The following is a 19,879-nucleotide window of genomic DNA, read 5'->3' as shown; positions in this document are numbered from 1 at the left end:
ATGTTTCTTCAAAGAAGCATTTTTTGTTGTTGTTGTCAAAGTTGGGAACCTGCCTTTTAAGTTTTATATTTGCAAATACAACATTATTTGCAAAGACCAATTTACAAGTTACAAATATGAAATTTGCATTTGTGGATATCTTAACACATGTGCAAATCAATGATTATTTGTAGATCACCCTGTGTGCATTTACAAATATTAATGAGACAATTTTAACTCCATATGTTTCTAAGCTTAAAAAAATTGCTGCCAAACTGACAGTTTTGGGCACTTTCGTGGCACAGTCACTATTATCCCATTTAAATAAATACACTGGTTTTTTTTTTTTTTGTTTTGTTTTTTTTTTAACATTAATTTGACAAGAAGTATCCACCTTATTACTACGGCCCATGAGCCCTTGTGTGAAATGTGCAAGCAACTTCCAGTCTGAGTGGAACCGCTGTTTGTTTATATTTAACCCGTTTGCGCTACTCAACTTTTTACAAGCTTTTCAGTAAAACGATGTGGGAACATCAGTTGTCACAGCTCAGAAAGGACGACGTGACTATCCCTCTGCCGACTGCAATAGATGGGTGGGAGGATGATATGAAAAGGTGCCAAATATAACATACAGTAGCATTTTTAGCTACTTCCTTAGCGCCGTCGCGTCAGACGGTGAAGCCATGAATAATCTTAAGAGGTCCGAGGCTTATCAGTATCTGCACAGTAATAAAGTCGGTCGTGTTTTGTTGAAGGAGGTGCGACACAACCTTATTTACTTAAAATCTGACAGAGCCGAGCCAAAACCTTAAAATCCCTCATCACCAAGCCTGGGTTTTAGTCAATTTGACAGGTGAAATACAAACTGCAGGTTGTTCGTGTATTGCGGGTCAAGGCAGATCTTGCAGCCACGCTGCTGCCATCCTGTGGATGGTGACTAAATCTAATCTCAAGATAGCTTTTGTGATACTTTATTTGTTTTTCAATTTATTGAACAGTGTATGATGTTTGTGCTAAATAAGACATTAGACATTTGTGTGTGTGTGTGTGTGTGTTGGTTAAAAGTATATTTCAGTTGAATTGTTTTCAATGTCTAAAGTCTGACTATTAATGTTTATGTATTTTAATTCAGGATGAGAATGCTGTCAGACAGGGAAAGACAGGGTCCTCATGAACTAATGTTCAGCAAAAGTGGAATGCAGGCACAAGAAAGAATACAGAGCTGAAAAGGGTGAAGCACATAAAGTTTAAATGCCATAAAGCAGAACACATTCATAAAGGTTCATCAGCATCTACATCAAATCACACCAGTGCATCCCCACCCGGAAACCGAACATTCTTTGAATGTTCATTGAACGTTTGCATGAACATTATACAAACGGTCACAAATGTTCACAAACATCATATGAACAGTTGCAGCAAAACATTAAATGAACATTTGTAGAATGTTCCAATGTGAACATTACCTGTCCTCATTCTTTGTTCATATGACGTTCGTACAATGTTCTTGCTCAGTTACCTACAATTTTTGTGATTTTTCCTATTGAGAACTAAAAAATTAAGTAAAACAAACTTTATAAATGTTTTAAAATTCAATAGGTTTTATTCCAATAGTGACTTGCAATGTGGAATTCACATATAAAATCAATAATGGAGAAACTTTTGAAATCACTTAATTGATAACAGATTAAATGATGGAATTCATCTTTACAGAATTAAACATCATTGCTCAAAAAGCACATAAAATGAAAAATTTTGAACTTTACAAAAGATTTCTTAAGCGGTAAACCACAGACGCTACTCCAAAACAATGTTCAGACATAATAAGAATAAATCTTCTAGAAATATATATATATATATATATATATATATATATATATATATATATATATCATCTATTGATCTACATACAACTGATAATACACATTTTAGGAGCAAAAATAAATTCAACTTAAACATAAATCACCACTTGAAACAAAAACAATCTACACTCAACAAAAATATAAACGCAACACTTTTGGTTTTACTCCCATTTTGTATGTTTCACAAACCAGTCTAAATCTGTGATAGTGAGCACTTCTCCTTTGCTGAGATCATCCATCCCACCTCACAGGTGTGCCATATCAAGATGCTGATTAGACACCATGATTAGTGCACAGGTGTGCCTTAGACTGCCCACAATAAAAGGCCACCCTGAAAGGTGCAGTTTTATTACACAGCACAATGCCACAGATGTCACAAGATTTGAGGGAGCGTGCAATTGGCATGCTGACAGCAGGAATGTCAACCAGAGCTGTTGCTCGTGTATTGAATGTTCATTTCTCTACCATAAGCCATCTCCAAAGGTGTTTCAGAGAATTTGGCAGTACATCCAACCAGCCTCACAACCGCAGACCACGTGTAACCACACCAGCCCAGGACCTCCACATCCAGCATGTTCACCTCCAAGATCGTCTGAGACCAGCCACTCTGACAGCTGCTGAAACAATCGGTTTGCATAACCGAAGAATTTCTGCACAAACTATCAGAAACCGTCTCAGGGAAGCTCATCTGCATGCTCGTCGTCCTCATCAGGGTCTCGACCTGACTCCAGTTCGTCGTCATAACCGACTTGAGTGGGCAAAAGCTCACATTTGCTGGCGTTTGGCACGTTCGAGAGGTGTTCTCTTCACGGATGAATCCCGGTTCACACTGTTCAGGGCAGATGGCAGACAGCGTGTGTGGCGTTGTGTGGGTGAGCGGTTTTCTGATGTCAATGTTGTGGATCGAGTGGCCCATGGTGGCGGTGGGGTTATGGTATGGGCAGGCGTCTGTTATGGATGAAGAACACAGGTGCATTTTATTGATGGCATTTTGAATGCACAGAGATACCGTGACGAGATCCTGAGGCCCATTGTTGTGCCATACATCCAAGAACATCACCTCATGTTGCAGCAGGATAATGCACGGCCCCATGTTGCAAGGATCTGTACACAATTCTTGGAAGCTGAAAATGTCCCAGTTCTTGCATGGCCAGCATACTCACCAGACATGTCACCCATTGAGCATGTTTGGGATGCTCTGGACCGGCGTATACGACAGCGTGTACCAGTTCCTGCCAATATCCAGCAACTTCGCACAGCCATTGAAGAGGAGTGGACCAACATTCCACAGGCCACAATTGACAACCTGATCAACTCTATGTGAAGGAGATGTGTTGCACTGCATGAGGCAAATGGTGGTCACACCAGATACTGACTGGTATCCCCCCCCAATAAAACAAAACTGCACCTTTCAGAGTGGCCTTTTTTTGTGGACAGTCTAACGCACACCTGTGCACTAATCATGGTGTCTAATCAGCATCTTGATATGGGACACCTGTGAGGTGGGATGGATTATCTCAGCAAAGGAGAAGTGCTCACTATCACACATTTAGACTGGTTTGTGAACAATATTTGAGGGAAATGGTGATATTGTGTATGTGGAAAAAGTTTTAGATCTTTGAGTTCATCTCATACAAAATGGGAGCAAAACCAAAAGTGTTGCATTTATATTTTTGTTGAGTGTACATACAATTAATAAAACATCATATTTAAGAGCAAAACTGCGGACAGTTTTAACACAAACATTACTATCAATAAATTCCCTGAGAAAATTCCTATGAAAAAATATTCTGTTTTTAATCACATAAATTTGAAGACTCAGTATGACTCAGTATTAGTCAGATACGACAATGCAGTTGAACAATCATTTTTAAGAGCGAAACTGAACAGTTTAACACAAACATATTACAATCAATAAATTTCCTGAGGAAATTCAAATTATGAAAAAAATATACAAAAATAATACAAAATTATTAATTTAAATTAATGTTTGATCCCCCAGAGAAAAAGTTTCTCTGGAAGTAAAATTAAATTTTATCAAAAATATTCCACGTACAATGCACATTAAATGCTGCTGCTAATCTGCTAAGATTTGATATTATAGAATATAAACACCCTCATATAATATTAAATACCCTCAGCCATATGAGCAGTCTTCTTAATAATTACTTCATTGGTATCTCAGTGCTAAATGTAATATATATATATATATATATATATATATATATATATATATATATATATATATATATACAGGTGGGGCCAAAAGTTTACATACCCTGGCAAAAGTTGAGTTTTTCTGGCCATTTTTCAGAATATGAACGATAACAGAAAAACTTTTTTTTCGCTCATGGTTAGTGGTTTGGTGAAGCCATTTATTGGCAAACAACAGTGTTTACGTTTTTCAAATCATAATGACAACACAAACTACCCAAATGAACCTGATCAAAAGTTTACATACCCCTGTTCTTAATACCATGTTTTGCCCCCTTTAACATCAGTGACAGCTTGGAGTCTTTTGTGGCAGTTGTGGATGAGGCTCTCTGAGGGTAAAGCTGCCACTGAATGTTTTGGACTTTATTTACATCAATTATGAAGAAATACAAACAATATGGCACTCTATGGTAAATCTGCATGGACAGTTCTCAAAAACTGAGTGACTGTGCAAGAAGAAGAGTGAGGAAAGCCACCAAGACACCCAGACAACCCAGAAGAAGTTATAGGCTTACGTGGCTGTGATTGGAGAAATTATGCACAGTGCAAGCTTTGCAACTTGTATCACCAGTTATCCATCTTCATGATGAAGTGGTACAGAGGAGGATTTTCTTAAAAAGACCTGAAAGTTTAGCTACAAACTGCCAGAAGGTACATCTGAGATGCAAGCCTGGATTTGATCTGTTTTGGTGAAAGAAAATCCTTCTGTGCTCTACTCCACGATGAAGCGAAGAGTAGTGATGCAAAATGCAAAACTTGCACTGTGAACAATTTCTCCAATCACAGCCACATAAGCCCATAACGTCTCCTGGGTTGTCTGGGTGGCTTGGTGGCTTTTCCTTGTAAATCACTGCAGAGGTGTTATCAGGTTGTGAAAACAGTGTTTTCAGTTTTCGAAGTGTTTTTCAGTAGCTTTTACATAATATGAGGTCTGTTAGAAAAGTATCCAACCTTTTTTTTTTTTTTCTTTGCAAAAACCTGATGGATTTGAGTCACATGTGCTTGCATGAGCCAACCTTGAACCTTCGTGTGCATGCGTGAATTTTCCACGCCTGTCGATTGCGTCAGTTGCTGGTAAGCAGCATTTGTGTGAGGTGGTGTGTAGTGCTCTCGGCGGATTTTCATTGCAAGGAAAATGACGGAACGACTGGAGCAGTGTGACTGCATCAAATTTTGCCAGAAACTGGGTGACAGCCAGGTGGAATGATATGATGGGTATGTTAGATTTACACAAAAATGAAGCTGTTTTGGAGCGGATTCTGCCATGTTGGATTCGCAGCCAGAGAGAGACCAGACGTCACGGTGGCTCTCTACTGTGACTGGCTGTCACCCCCCCCCCCCCCCCCCAAAAAAAAACAGATTTGCAAGATTGGTAGTTTTTCAAACCTGTAATCTGGGTCAGGAAAAAGTTCAGGATGGTCCCGTCTATACTTCTTTGATTCTGCTTGGATAGGACATCTTCGGATTATGGCACAATTGTAGAAATGATGGTAGTACTGCCCATTGATGTGATATTTATTGTAGCCGCCATGACAACTCTGTAAATTTGTGGCGCATCCCTGGCAAGGCTGCCTTTGACGGTTCCTGACTTGCCCTCACTGCCAAAGATAAACAGGAGCCGTAGCGTTCAAGCAGCCCCTGACAATGATTGTTACTGTATCCTTCCCTTGTTCCATTCCAGGGGTGTATGCAGTCAAGGCATTGATTAGGGCATTCCTCTGGCGCCTGGTTCCCTTGTCCTCGCCATCAAGTTTGTCATTAGCACTCTTGAGCTGCAAGTTGAAAATTTCCATTGTTTATCATAAGCAATTATATATATATTTTACTGTTGATACTGTATAATTTGAGTGGCATGTTCATAACTGGTATTCAACTCATCACCTTATTGGACAGGCCCTATATTTTTAACAAGCTATTTATATTGCTTCCAGAATTTTCTCAATTTAGTTATCAATTAGGTATACCACACAGGTGAAAGCAGATCAGACAAAAATGATTAATCCTATGTACCCACTGTTATTTGTGTAAAGGGCCTTTCACACCACACGCTTTGGAAGCATCAGAGGCACCACAAATCCATCTAAAAAGCATTATTTTCAATGAACGCGTTGCGTCGAAACCGACTTCTTCTGAAACTTCTCTGTTCTCTCACGACGTCCTGGATCAATAGAGCCTGAAATGTGGAGGTTTTCAGCTTGAAACAATGGTAAAGCTACAGATACAGCTGTTCAAACCACTAGAGAGCTGCGTGTCATCACTCTCTCAGAGCTGCGTGTCGTCAGAGCGAGCTGCAAAAAGTTTGTACCTGAGTTTTCAGAGGTGGTGTTTGTAGTTGCCATCTGCCACGCCGGTGTTTGCCAACCCGGACAGTGGGAATACCACCTCAACCGGCCACTTAGCCCCGCGACTGGACAGCAACAACGTCCGAGGCCCGCCCAACGTGGTGAATTCACTGAGGCCGCATGCTGCGTCATTAAAGCTGCGCGTCACGAGTGCCGCTTCCCCGAGGCCTCGTGCAGCCACCGCGGATCCATCAGCGTGGAAACACCGAGGCCGCGCGGCACCAGCACAGTACAGATCCATCCCGGTGACAAACAATGCAGGCTGTTAACATCGGCGATCGTCAAGCTGCCCATAAGCTGACCATGGGGCCTAAGAAGGTTCTGACAGCGGAGGAAGGTGACGATATTAAAAAATCTCTGGACTTTCTATCAGAGGAGATTTCTGTTGTGAAGCAGCAACAGAAATCAATCATGGATCTGGTGGAGGAGGTGAAGGCATTACGGCTCCAGAACGCCGAGAAAGACCGGCATCTGGTGCAGCTGGAAAATAGAGTGGCTGAATTGGAGCAGTACACCAGAATTAACGACGTCATCATCACAGGTCTTCACATCAAACCACGGTCCTACGCATGGGCGGTAACAGATGAGAGCGCAGGGGATCCCAGTGAACAGGAGGTCAGCTCTGTGGAAAAAAAGGTTGTTGATTTCCTCCTATCTAAAGGTATAGAAATGGTTTTAAATAACATTGAAGCATGCCACCCTCTGCCCCGGAGAAATGACGGTGATAAACGAACCATCATCATGAGATTCATCAACAGAAAACACAAAACAGCACTGTTAAAACAAGGAAGAAAACTGAAAGGGACAAACGTATTCATCAATGAACATCTCACCAAACGGAATGCCGACATCGCCAGGAAAGCAGGCTTCTTAAAGAAACAGGGAAAAATCCAGCACACATGGACTTCAAACTGTAAAATATTCATCAAACTGAACGGATCACCAGAACAAGCAAAGGTTATGGCAATAAGGAACATCGAGGAGCTGGACAAATATGAACAATAGGTATGATGACTCAAACACATCACAGCACCATGATGCAGACTGGAGCAACCCACTCATCCACATCATCTACACCCGGAGACAAGAGAGACATAATGACTAAGGATAATGATCCGTTTATTTCTGCCCAGGAGCTCTGTCTAGATACATTTAATTATAATAACTCTGCTAACCATCCCTTCAAATCTGAAAATGATCCTGATACCTTTTTCAGTGAGAATATTGTGAGACAGTGCAAATATTTTACAGAAGAACAATTCAAAAATTATAAAATCAATGATGATTTTTCAGTTATACATTTCAACAGCAGAAGTCTTTCTCGTAATCTGTCCACTATTAATGATTGTTTGAAAACATCCAAAAAACGTTTTTCAGTTATTGCAATTTCAGAAACATGGTTAAATGAGGATAATAAAGATCTGGTATATCTTGATGGTTATGAATTGTTCCTGGTTAATAGGCAGACGAGAAGGGGTGGAGGCGTTGCATTATTGTAAGGTCAGATTATAACTGTAAACTCATTAAAAACATGTCATTTACAGTGGACATCATGGAATGTGTTACCATAGAAATTACATCTATAAACTCCAAAAACATAGTTGTTAGTTGCATTTACAGAGCTCCTGGGACAAATATTGACACCTTTGAAGACATTATCTTAGGAATGTACAACAAAATCAACAGAAATAAGCATTTATTTGTCTGTGGAGATTTCAATATGTTTTTTAAACCCTCACAATCATCCACAAATTATACTTGTACTGTTTAGGACTGTTTCCAACCATCATTCATCCTAGCAGAATAACTATGGATACAACAACTCTCATTGACAATATTGACAATATCCGGTAATCTTAGTGGGGGACTACTGGTCAGTGATATCAGTGATCACTTGCCAGTTTTCTCAGTCTTTGCATTGGAGGGTTGTTGTATGTATCGAAGCAATATCAAATTCATGAGTAGAAAAGGGAGAAATTTAAGGGAGGATTTATCAAGTCAGAATTGGTCAGATGTTTTTGTTGATGATATTGACAGGTCATATGATGCTTTCATTTCCATTTTTTCCAGTTTGTATAATAAACACTGTCCATTTGTTGACAAAATATATAGAAATCAATATAGCAACAAACCATGGATAACTAAGGGGCTTCAGAGGGCATGTAAAAAGAAAAACGTACTATATAAATAATTCATAAAACTACGAACTAAGGAAGCTGAAAGTAAGTATAAAACATATAAGAATAAGTTAATCAATATCATGAGACTCTAAAAAAAATATATTATAATGAGTTACTTGTCAAAAATAGAAATAACATCAAAAACACATGGAACATATTAAATGAAATAGTAAAAAAACAATAGAGTAACTAGAGATTATCCTTCATTTTTTCAGAGTAACAACTACATCACGATTGATAACAACGAGTCTATTGCTGAACACTTTAATGAATACTTCGTTAATGTGGGTAAAAATCTTGCCAGTAAAATTGACTCATCAACTAATAACTTCTGGGTAAATAATTCAACGTTTAACAAATCTGTTTCAATGTTCATTGGTGGTACTCATGAAAGGGAAATACTTGATCTGGTTCATGATTCAAAAAGTAAGAAATCGACTGATTTTAATAATTTGGATATGGCTTTATTAAAAAAAAGTTATTGATTGTATAGTAAAACCGTTCAATTATATTTGCAATATGTCACTAAGTACTGGTAAATTTCCTTCTCAAATGAAAATAGCCAAAGTAATTCCTCTGTTTAAAACTGGTGACAAACACACATTTTCTAATTATAGACCTATATCACTCCTACCACAATTTTCCAAAATTTTGGAAAAAATATTTGCTAAAAGATTAAATGATTATTTACTGAAGCATAACATCATTTGTGAAGAACAATATGGATTCAGTGTTGTGAAAGTGTAGGAACACGGACCCACAACAGGGGGCGCAAATGAACGGACAATGGAGGAAGTCAAATAACAACGCTTTACTGTTGTGAATAAGCACAACAAACACGGCAGATCACAATAGTAAGCAATGAAGTCAATTCACAAAAATGTGTCACGTGGGCAGGCTCGAAGATAAGAGACGTCCGTCCAAAGCAGAACCGGAACCACACGATTTCCTCTGCCACCGAACCCCGGGAATACTGGAGCCGCCAAGTCCCAAACTCCCAGGTGGCCACTGCCTCCGCTTGTCGGATCTGGTACTGCTGGCGAGGAACAAAAAACAGTTAGATGTGGATGCGTTTGCACCCAGCAACACGTATGGTGGGAAAACCACCTCCACCTCTCATCAGAAACTGGTAAGTGCAGGAGTGTGAGTACTTATCAAAGAGGTAGGGAAAAAGTCCAACACAGTCTCCAGCTGTAAATACTCACTGTCTGCTATTAAACACACAAAGCAACAAAGTATTATTGTCGGGAAGACAACACAATCGGCTGAGCACTTTACCTCCTAGGTAGAGCGATATCTCGGCAACGAGGTGGAGATGTCGTCTTGCTGATATACTACTGAAGATCAGATGATTGGTGACAGCCGTCGTAGGTGATAAGTGACAGCTGTCACCCCGGCTGCTCCTGTGAGGCGGCAGCGCCCTCTTGTGCCTGGAGCCCGCACTCCAGGCAGGGTGTCCTCTGGTGGTGGTGGGCCAGCAGTACCTCCTCTTCAGCGGCCCACACAACAGGACCCCCCCCCCAACAGGCGCCTCCTGGCGCCCGACCAGGCTTGTCCGGGTGGCGGCGGTAGAAGTCGGCCAGGAGGGCCGGGTCCAGGATGAAGCTCTTCTTCACCCAGGAGCGTTCTTCGGGTCCGTACCCCTCCCAGTCCACCAAATACTGGAAGCCCCGGCCCATCCTACGGACATCCAGGAGCTGGCGCACAGTCCAAGCCGGCTCGCCATCGATGATCCGGGCAGGAGGTGGTGCCGGACCCGGAGCACAGAGGGGTGAGGTGTGATGCGGCTTTATCCGGGACACATGGAACACAGGATGGATCCGCAGTGAGGCCGGAAGCTGAAGCCTCACTGCGGCTGGACTGATGACCTTGAGGATCTTGAAGGGGCCGATGTAATGATCCTGCAGTTTAGGGGAGTCCACTTTGAGGGGTATGTCCTTTGTCGACAACCACACCTCCTGCCCTGGCCGATACGCAGGGGCCGGGGTCCGCCGACGGTCTGCATGGGCTTTTGCCCTCGTCCGGGCCTTTAGCAAAGCAGAACGGGCGGCGCGCCACACCCGACGGCACTTCCGCAGGTGGGCCTGGACCGAGGGCACACCGACCTCTCCCTCAACCACCGGAAACAACGGGGGCTGGTACCCCAGACTCACCTCAAAAGGGGAGAGGCCGGTGGCAGAAGACACCTGGCTGTTATGGGCATACTCGATCCAGGCCAAATGGGTACTCCAGGCCGCCGGGTGCGCGGCCGTCATGCAGCGCAGGGCCTGTTCCACCTCCTGATTGGCCCGTTCTGCTTGCCCGTTGGTCTGAGGATGATACCCTGACGAGAGACTCACCGTGGCCCCCAGTTCCCGGCAGAAGCACCTCCAGACTTGCGAGGAGAACTGGGGACCGCAATCGGAGACGATGTCTGTTGGGATCCCATGCAGCCGGACGACGTGGTGGACCAAGAGGTCCGCTGTCTCCTGGGCAGTCGGGAGCTTCGGGAGGGCCACGAAGTGGGCCGCCTTGGAGAATCGGTCCACTATCATGAGGATGGTGGTGTTGCCCTGGGACGGCGGGAGGCCCGTGACAAAATCCAGGCCGATGTGGGACCAGGGGCGATGAGGCACAGGCAGCGGCTGGAGCAGTCCCGATGCCCTGCGGTGGTCAGCCTTGCCCCTGGCGCAGGTGGTGCAGGCCTGGATATAATCCCGGACGTCGGCCTCCAGGGACGCCCACCAGAAGCGCTGCCGGACAACTGCCACGGTTCTTCGCACCCCTGGATGACAGGAGAACTTGGAGCCGTGACAGAAGTCCAGGACTGCAGCCCTGGCCTCTGGTGGGACGTAAAGTTTGTTCTTCGGCCCAGTTCCGGGGTCCGGGCTCCGTGCCAAGGCCTCCCGGACGGTTTTCTCTACGTCCCAGGTGAGAGTGGCCACGATAGCGGACTCCAGGATGATAGGTTCCGGTGGATCCGACAACTCCGTTTTGACTTCGTCTTCATGCACCCGGGACAAGGCATCCGATCTCTGGTTTTTGGTCCCGGGGCGGTAGGTGATCCGGAAGTCAAAACGGCCGAAGAACAGTGACCAGCGGGCTTGCCTGGGGTTCAGCTGCTTGGCGGTCCTGATATACTCCAGGTTCCAGTGGTCAGTGAAAACCGTGAATGGCACGGACATTCCCTCCAACAGATGTCTCCACTCTTCAAGAGCCTCTTTCACCGCAAGGAGTTCTCGATTGCCGACGTCATAGTTCCGTTCGGCCGGGGTCAACCTGCGGGAAAAATAGGCACACGGGTGAAGGACCTTATCGGTCTCTCCGCTCTGGGAAAGTACAGCTCCTATCCCTGAGTCTGAGGCGTCCACTTCAACCACAAACTGGCGACTAGGATCGGGCTGCACCAGAACGGGTGCAGACGAGAAGCGCCGTTTCAACTCCTTGAACGCGGCATCGCACCGATCCGACCAGGTGAAGGGGACTTTTGGAGAGGTCAGGGCTGTCAGGGGGCTAACTACCTGACTGTAGCCCTTAATGAACCTCCTGTAGAAATTTGCAAAGCCGAGGAACTGTTGCAGCTTCCTACGGCTGGTAGGTTGGGGCCAGTCTCTCACCGCCGCAACTTTGGCCGGATCAGGAGCGACGGAGTTGGGGGAGATGATAAACCCCAGGAAGGACAAAGAAGTGCGGTGAAATTCACACTTCTCGCCCTTCACAAACAGCCGGTTCTCCAACAACCGCTGCAGGACCTGACGTACATGCCGGACATGGGTCTCAGGATCCGGAGAAAAGATGAGTATATTGTCCAGATATACGAAGACGAATCGGTGCAGAAAATCCCGCAAGACATCATTAACCAATGCTTGGAACGTCGCGGGGGCGTTTGTAAGGCCGAACGGCATGACCAGGTACTCAAAGTGACCTAATGGGGTGTTAAATGCCGTCTTCCACTCGTCTCCCTTCCGGATCCGAACCAGGTGATACGCATTTCTAAGATCCAGCTTAGTGAAAATCTGGGCTCCATGCAGGGGCGTGAACACTGAAACCAACAAGGGCAACGGGTATCGGTTACGAACCGTGATTTCGTTCAGCCCCCTATAATCAATGAATGGACGAAGTCCGCCATCTTTTTTTCCCACAAAAAAGAAACCATTGATTCGCGCTCAGGTCGTGAGAGGTTGTACAGCCTGCTGGACGGGAACTCAACGCCCGGAACCAAATCAATGGCACAATCGTACGGACGGTGCGGGGGAAGGGTGAGCGCCAGATCCTTACTGAACACATCCACAAGGTCATGGTACTCCACCGGCACCGTCCCAAGATTGGGCGGGACTCTGACCTCCTCCCTAGCCTGGGAACCGGGATGAACCGAGGAACCTAAACATACCCGATGGCAGGTCTCGCTCCACTGAACCACTACCCCGGACGGCCAATCGATCCGGGGATTGTGTTTTAACATCCAGGGGAACCCGAGAATCACACGGGAGGTGGCAGGAGTCACGAAAAACTCAATCTCCTCCCTGTGGTTCCCTGACACCACCAGAGTTACTGGTGGTGTCTTATGTGTGATTAGAGGGAGTAGGGAACCATCTAGTGCCCGCACCTGCACTGGTGAAGTAAGCGCCACCAGAGGGAGCCCTGCCTCCCTGGCCCATCTGCTGTCTAGCAGATTCCCTTCAGAGCCCGTGTCCACCAGTGCTGTGGCCTAAAAGGGTTATATCCTCGTAAAGGATTGTAACTGGGAGTCGTGTGGCAATATGGGTATGTCCCACGTGAATGTCTTGGCCCACCCCTAGCCCAGTTTCTAGGGGCGGGCGTTGGTGTTTAACCGCTCGGGGCAGTCTCTCAATTGGTGCTCTATCGAGCCACAAACAAAGCACGCTCCGCGGACCAGCCTCCTCGGTCTATCTGGTGGCCTAAATGTGGCCCTGCTCGTGTCCATAGCTTCATCAGCAGGGGGAGCTGTAACCATACGGAGCGTAGAGGCCGTGGAGCGTGGGGAGGGCGGAACTCGGTCGGAACCGGAAGGGAGAGGGACGGCGCGTGCCCGGCCACGCCCTTCGTCTCGTTCCAGACGGCGTTCTTCTAACCGATTGTCTAACCGTATAACGAGATCAATAAGCCCGTCTAAATCCCGCGGTTCGTCCTTGGCCACCAGGTGCTCCTTCAGAACCAACGACAGTCCGTTTACGAAGGCGGCACGGAGGGCAGTGCTATTCCAGCCGGACCTCGCAGCCGCGATGCGGAAGTCGACTGCATAAGCAGCTGCGCTCCGGCGCCCCTGTCTCATTGACAGCAGCACGGCTGAAGCGGTCTCTCCTCTATTTGGGTGATCGAACACTGTTCTGAACTCCCTCACAAACCCATCATATGTCAGAAGGAGCCGTGAATTTTGCTCCCAGAGCGCTGTAGCCCAAGCGCGTGCCTCACCGCGAAGCAGATTAATCCCATAAGCTACCTTACTAGCATCAGTCGCGTACATGGCGGGACGTTGTGCGAAGACGAGCGAACACTGCATAAGGAAGTCCGCGCACGCCTCCACACAACCCCCGTACGGCTCTGGAGGGCTTATGTATGCTTGAGGGGAAGGTGGGAGGGGTCGTTGAACGACCTGTGGAACGTCACTGTTGCGCACAGGATCGACAGGAGGGGGAGCCGCAGCAGCGCCCTGAGGGCGCGCTTCCACCTGCGCGGCGAGAGCCTCCACCCTGCGGTTAAGGAGGACGTTCTGCTCGGTCATTAGATCCAACCGAGCCGTAAAAGCGGTGAGGATTCGCTGCAACTCACCGATCATTCCTCCTGCAGATGCCTGTGCGCCCTGCTCTTCCATTGGCCGTTCAACAACCGGTTGACGCCCCTCGGGGTCCATGACGTTGGCCGAGATATCCTGTTGTGAAAGTGTAGGAACACGGACCCACAACAGGGGGCGCAAATGAACGGACAATGGAGGAAGTCAAATAACAACGCTTTACTGTTGTGAATAAGCACAACAAACACGGCAGATCACAATAGTAAGCAATGAAGTCAATTCACAAAAATGTGTCACGTGGGCAGGCTCGAAGATAAGAGACGTCCGTCCAAAGCAGAACCGGAACCACACGATTTCCTCTGCCACCGAACCCCGGGAATACTGGAGCCACCAAGTCGCGAACTCCCAGGTGGCCACTGCCTCCGCTTGTCGGATCTGGTACTGCTGGCGAGGAACAAAAAACAGTTAGATGTGGATGCGTTTGCACCCAGCAACACATATGGTGGGAAAACCACCTCCACCTCTCATCAGAAACTGGTAAGTGCAGGAGTGTGAGTACTTATCAAAGAGATAGGGAAAAAGTCCAACACAGTCTCCAGCTGTAAATACTCACTGTCTGCTATTAAACACACAAAGCAACAAAGTATTATTGTCGGGAAGACAACACAATCGGCTGAGCACTTTACCTCCTAGGTAGAGCGATATCTCGGCAACGAGGTGGAGATGTCGTCTTGCTGATATACTACTGAAGATCAGATGATTGGTGACAGCCGTCGTAGGTGATAAGTGACAGCTGTCACCCCGGCTGCTCCTGTGAGGTGGCAGCGCCCTCTTGTGCCTGGAGCCCGCACTCCAGGCAGGGTGTCCTCTGGTGGTGGTGGGCCAGCAGTACCTCCTCTTCAGCGGCCCACACAACATTCAGAAGGTCTCGAACTACATCACATGCTTTGATGGACTTTGTGGAAAGTATAGCAACTGCAATTGACAATAAACAATACACAATAGGTGTTTTTTTTTTTTATTTACAGAAAGCGTTTGACACAATTAACCATGGAATACTATTAATTAAACTGCAGAAATATGGAATCAGAGGTCTGGCATATGAATGGATAGCTAGTTATTTACAAGGCAGATTTCAGTATGTTCAATTCAATAATACAAATTCTGAACTCAGGGATGTCACATGTGGGGTGCCGCAGGGCTCAGTGCTGGGTCCTTTGTTGTTTATAATCTATATAAATGATATAAGTTGGGTGTCGAGTTCACAGAGATGTGTCCTTTTTGCGGATGATACAACTGTGTTCTGTAGCGGTGAAAATCTTGAACAGCTTCTGGACATAGTGGAGAAAGAACTGGAAAAATTTAAGGTTTGGTTTGACACTAATAAGTTGTCACTCAACCTTGGGAAAACTAAATGTATTATATTTGGAAATAAACAGGCACCCAAATGTAAAAATTTAACTATAAACAATAAGGAAATTGAGTTAGTAACAGAGAATAAATTTTTAGGTGTTATAATTGATAATAAACTTAGCTGGAAACCACATATAAATTATGTGAAATCAAAATTGTCAAAAACTATAGCCATTTTGTATAAAGCCAAAGACCTACTGCCGCAAGAAGGGTTACTTAGATTATATCATTCTCTGATGGTACCATATATGACATTGTGTTGAGTCATGGGGAAACACTTACAAATCAAATACCAATCCAATATTCCTTTTGCAAAAACGAGCCATACGAATCATCTGCAATAAACAATATCGTGAACCAACTCATTCTCTATTTGTGTCTTTAAATTTATTAAAATTCATAGATTTGGTCGATTACATTACAATTCAAACTTTATTTCGAGTGAAAAACCAAGCCTTACCGAGACATGTCCAGAGTCTGTTCCGATTGAGGGAATCCAGATATAGTTTAAGAGGTTGTGCAATTTTTATGAAACCACCAGTAAGAACAAATGTAAAGGGTTTTTGTGTGTCTGTGGTTGGGGTGAGGAAATGGAACAAATGTTCAACAGAGGTTAGAATGAGTAGTACCTTAGTAAGATTTAAGAAACTACTCAAAAAGAACATTATGTCTAAGTATTATAAAGAAGCAAATATAATTTGATTTATATGGAATGTTCAATTTATAAGTTGGACTTATTGTATATTTGAATGTGTGGGTATGTATATGCGTATGTAGATATATAGATATGGGTAGGTGTATATGTATATAAGTGACTGTGTATATGTATGTATATATTTATGTTTGTAAAGTATATATGTATGTATATAGGTATATATGGCATAGCCCAAGCAGAGGGTCACTCCCAAGAGCCTGGTCTGCTTGAGGTTTCTTCCTTATAGGGAGTTTTTCCTCACCACAGTTGCCTAGTGCTTGCTCTGGGGGTTGGTAAGGTTAGTCCTTACTGGCGTAAAGTGCCTTGATTCGACTTTCTTGTGATCTGGTACTATATAAATATAATTATAAGTGAATAGTATATTGATGTGTATGTCTGTGTGTCGACATGTAGTAGTGAATTTGTATTTATGTAAATATGACTGATTAGAATTGTTGGACTTGTACTAGCAGGGGTGGGCGCTAATAAGCTTTGCTTCAGCCCACACCCTTTCGGACTCACTAGTTTTGTCTGTGTTTGTTTGTGGAATTGTTAATTTTTTCTATTTGAATATTTTGTGTGCCGAATAAAAAAAACTTTGTCACTTTGTCACTTGTCACTTTTTAGAGACGTCGCGTCAAAAGCCAAGCTAAACCAACGCTTCTGTCGGGAGCCTGCGCATTCCTGCTTGTCGACAGGCTGACGTGGTCAAAGTTCAACCCAATCCAACTTTAGCCGCTCTGAACTGTGACAAAGCTTCGCACTGTCCAATAGAAACAACGTGTCGGGTCCAAACATGGAAGACTAGTGGCAGAAACCACTGATCTCTACAAAACAGAAATGTGTCACAGGACTGCTCATTTATACACAGCAGTTTTCTGAAAAAAAATCCTTGCAAATGCTTTTTTAACCTCAAAATTAATTTAATTGCTGTATTAAAGCTTTTTTGTGGTTCATCGACGCACATACAACATGGCGATCACTCAGCTTTCCTCTGGAGAAAAAAAAACTGAGTGAAAGTCTCCGCCCCATTGCTGCATGCAACGCATTGGGGGTGTGGGAGATGTTGACGCAACGCGACTGACGTCACGACGCGTTGCCTGATACATATAAAGCGTGCAATGTGAAAGGCCTTTTAGTTACCGTACTTCCATAAATATACCATGTTTCATAATATACTGTGTAAAAAATGAAACGGCAAAACTTTATTAAAGTGATGAGAATCTAACAAACAGAAAACACATTAACTCACTTCAAGTGACTTTACTGGAAGGCCCATTACTTCCAGACATTGTTGTAATTGGTTCTAGCCCACACTTCTGGTTTAGAGCTGGCCATTCTTCAGATGATCATCTCAGCAGCGTCCACATTGTTCTCTTTCCTGGTATGTCTGGGAACCGACACTTTCAGGGACAGTCAAAGGATGCAGTGCATCAACTTTGTGATTTAGCTGTTTGATACTGTGAATGATGTCATTCTGCTTCCCCTGGAACACAAAATGTATATATATATCCACGTTACAACCTTAATATAGAAATTCTCACTTTACATTAAATCCTATGCTTCACAAATGATTAAACCAATGCTGTTGGCCTTTCATCATGAGCATCGACAAATCTGTGAATGAACTGAGTGATGACAGTAAGTAGGTAAGTAAGTCCCTTGTTTGCATGCGCAGTCGCCACAGCAAATCTGAGGTGGATCTGCATGTTGAATTGGCACAGGTTTTATGCCAGATGCCCTTCCTGACGCAACTCCACATTACATGGAGAAATGTGGCAGGGGTGGGATTTGAACCCGGAACCTTCTGCACTGAAACCAAGTGCATTAACCACTTGGCCACCACCCTGTCTCTGAGTGAGGAAAGTGAGCCATGGGGGAAGAAAAAAAAAACAAAAAAAAAAAACTTGAAAGATCTGGGCAAGGCCGTGGTGGGGTCTGGTGGTTGTCCCCCAGAAAAATGTGAAATCTCAAATGCATTCTGGTGCTTTCTCAGGTCTATTTACCCACCAAAAAAAAAAAAATAATAATTAATTTTTTTGTTTGGACAGATCACTTTTTCCACCCCAGATAAGGAGGTAAACCTCAGTAGTATAGCATAGAAGTCCTTATGTTTCAAGTGTATGGTACCATAGACAGTATGCACACACTATGCAAATGAAACATTACGCAAGGGACATCGAAAATGAGTTTTTATAAAAGGAATTCTGTAACTTTATATCAGCAATAAATAAACATGTTTATTTAGTAACAGGACCTGTAAATTATTTCTTTAAATAAGGAAAGTTAGTATATACAACTTCATTACTGGCAGATTTTACTGTATTGTATGCATGTATGTATGTATGTAGAACAGAATATTTCTTGCCAGAAATTTTGAATATTTTGCTTGCTGATTGTGAATTTTTAGAATCTACTGGCACAAGACACTGTACAATCTTATTTAACCATTATAGTACAAACCTCGGGATACCGGGCTGATGTGAATGAAGTGCAGACACACACTCAACCGACTGATCAGATGGAGGATTCACTGATTTAACAACTCTTATGGCAGTAGGCATGGTTGCTGTTGGGGGGGGGTCTGAGTAGTGTGATGCCCCTGTACTTGGCACACACTCTCTGGTCCCCCTTTTTAAATATGGGGACGACCACCCCAGTTTGCCACTCCTTAGGCACTGTCCCAGACCTCAACACAGTGTTGAAGAGATGTCTCATCCAAGACAATCCCTCCACACCCAGAGCCTTCAGCATTTCTGGACGGATCTCATCAACCCCCGGGGCCATGCCACTGTGGAGTTGTTTGACTACCTCAGTGACTTCCACCAAGGAAATTGATGAAAATCCTCCATCAGCTTCCAGCTCTGCCCCTACTATAGAGGGCGCTCTGGTTTGATGCAGGAGTTCCTCAAAGTGTTTTTTTCCAGCGCCAGATTACATCCTCAATTGAGGTCAACAGAGTCCCATCCTTACTGTAGACAGCTTAAATGGTTCCCCGTTTTCCTCTCCTGAGGTGCCTCATGGTCCGCCAGAAGCTCCTTGGTGCTGACTGAAAGTCCTTCTCCATGGTTGCTCAGAATTCCTTCCACAACCACTGCTTTGCCTCCCCCACAGCAGAGGCTGCCGCCCTTCGGGCTTGTTGGTACCTTGCAACTGCCTCTGGAGTCCTCCGAGATAACATATCCTGGAAGGATATTGCCCTTTGAACATTGCCCATTCTGGTTCAATGCCCCCAACCTCCACAGGGATGCTGGGGAAGCTCTGCCGGAGGCGTGAGTTGAAGATCTGTCAGACAGTGGGCTCCTCCAGACGTTCCCAGTTCACCCGCTCTATCCGTTTGGGCTTACCAGGTCTGTCCAAAGTCCTCCCCCACCTTCTGATCCAACTCACCACCAGATGGTGATCAGTTGACAGCTCTGCCCCTCTCTTCACCCGAGTGTCCAGAACATGCGGCTTCAAATCAG

The 19,879-nt window shown here is 44.6% G+C and overlaps 1 long non-coding RNA gene across 1 annotated transcript; it reads left to right on the top strand.

Annotated features, from left to right (window-relative positions):
- Positions 1–415: 415 nt before the first annotated feature.
- LOC117516505 lies at positions 416–18,853 on the top strand. The gene is made up of 3 exons (XR_004562433.1): positions 416–1,143; positions 7,531–7,537; positions 18,842–18,853. It is a non-coding gene; the product is annotated as an uncharacterized LOC117516505 (long non-coding RNA).
- The last annotated feature ends 1,026 nt before the right edge of the window (positions 18,854–19,879 follow it).

Source organism: Thalassophryne amazonica, chromosome 9 (genome assembly GCF_902500255.1).
Source record: "Thalassophryne amazonica chromosome 9, fThaAma1.1, whole genome shotgun sequence".
In the NCBI taxonomy this organism is placed as follows: domain Eukaryota; kingdom Metazoa; phylum Chordata; class Actinopteri; order Batrachoidiformes; family Batrachoididae; genus Thalassophryne; species Thalassophryne amazonica.
Note: the sequence above shows the minus strand (reverse complement) of the source record. Positions and strands in the feature narration are given on the sequence as shown.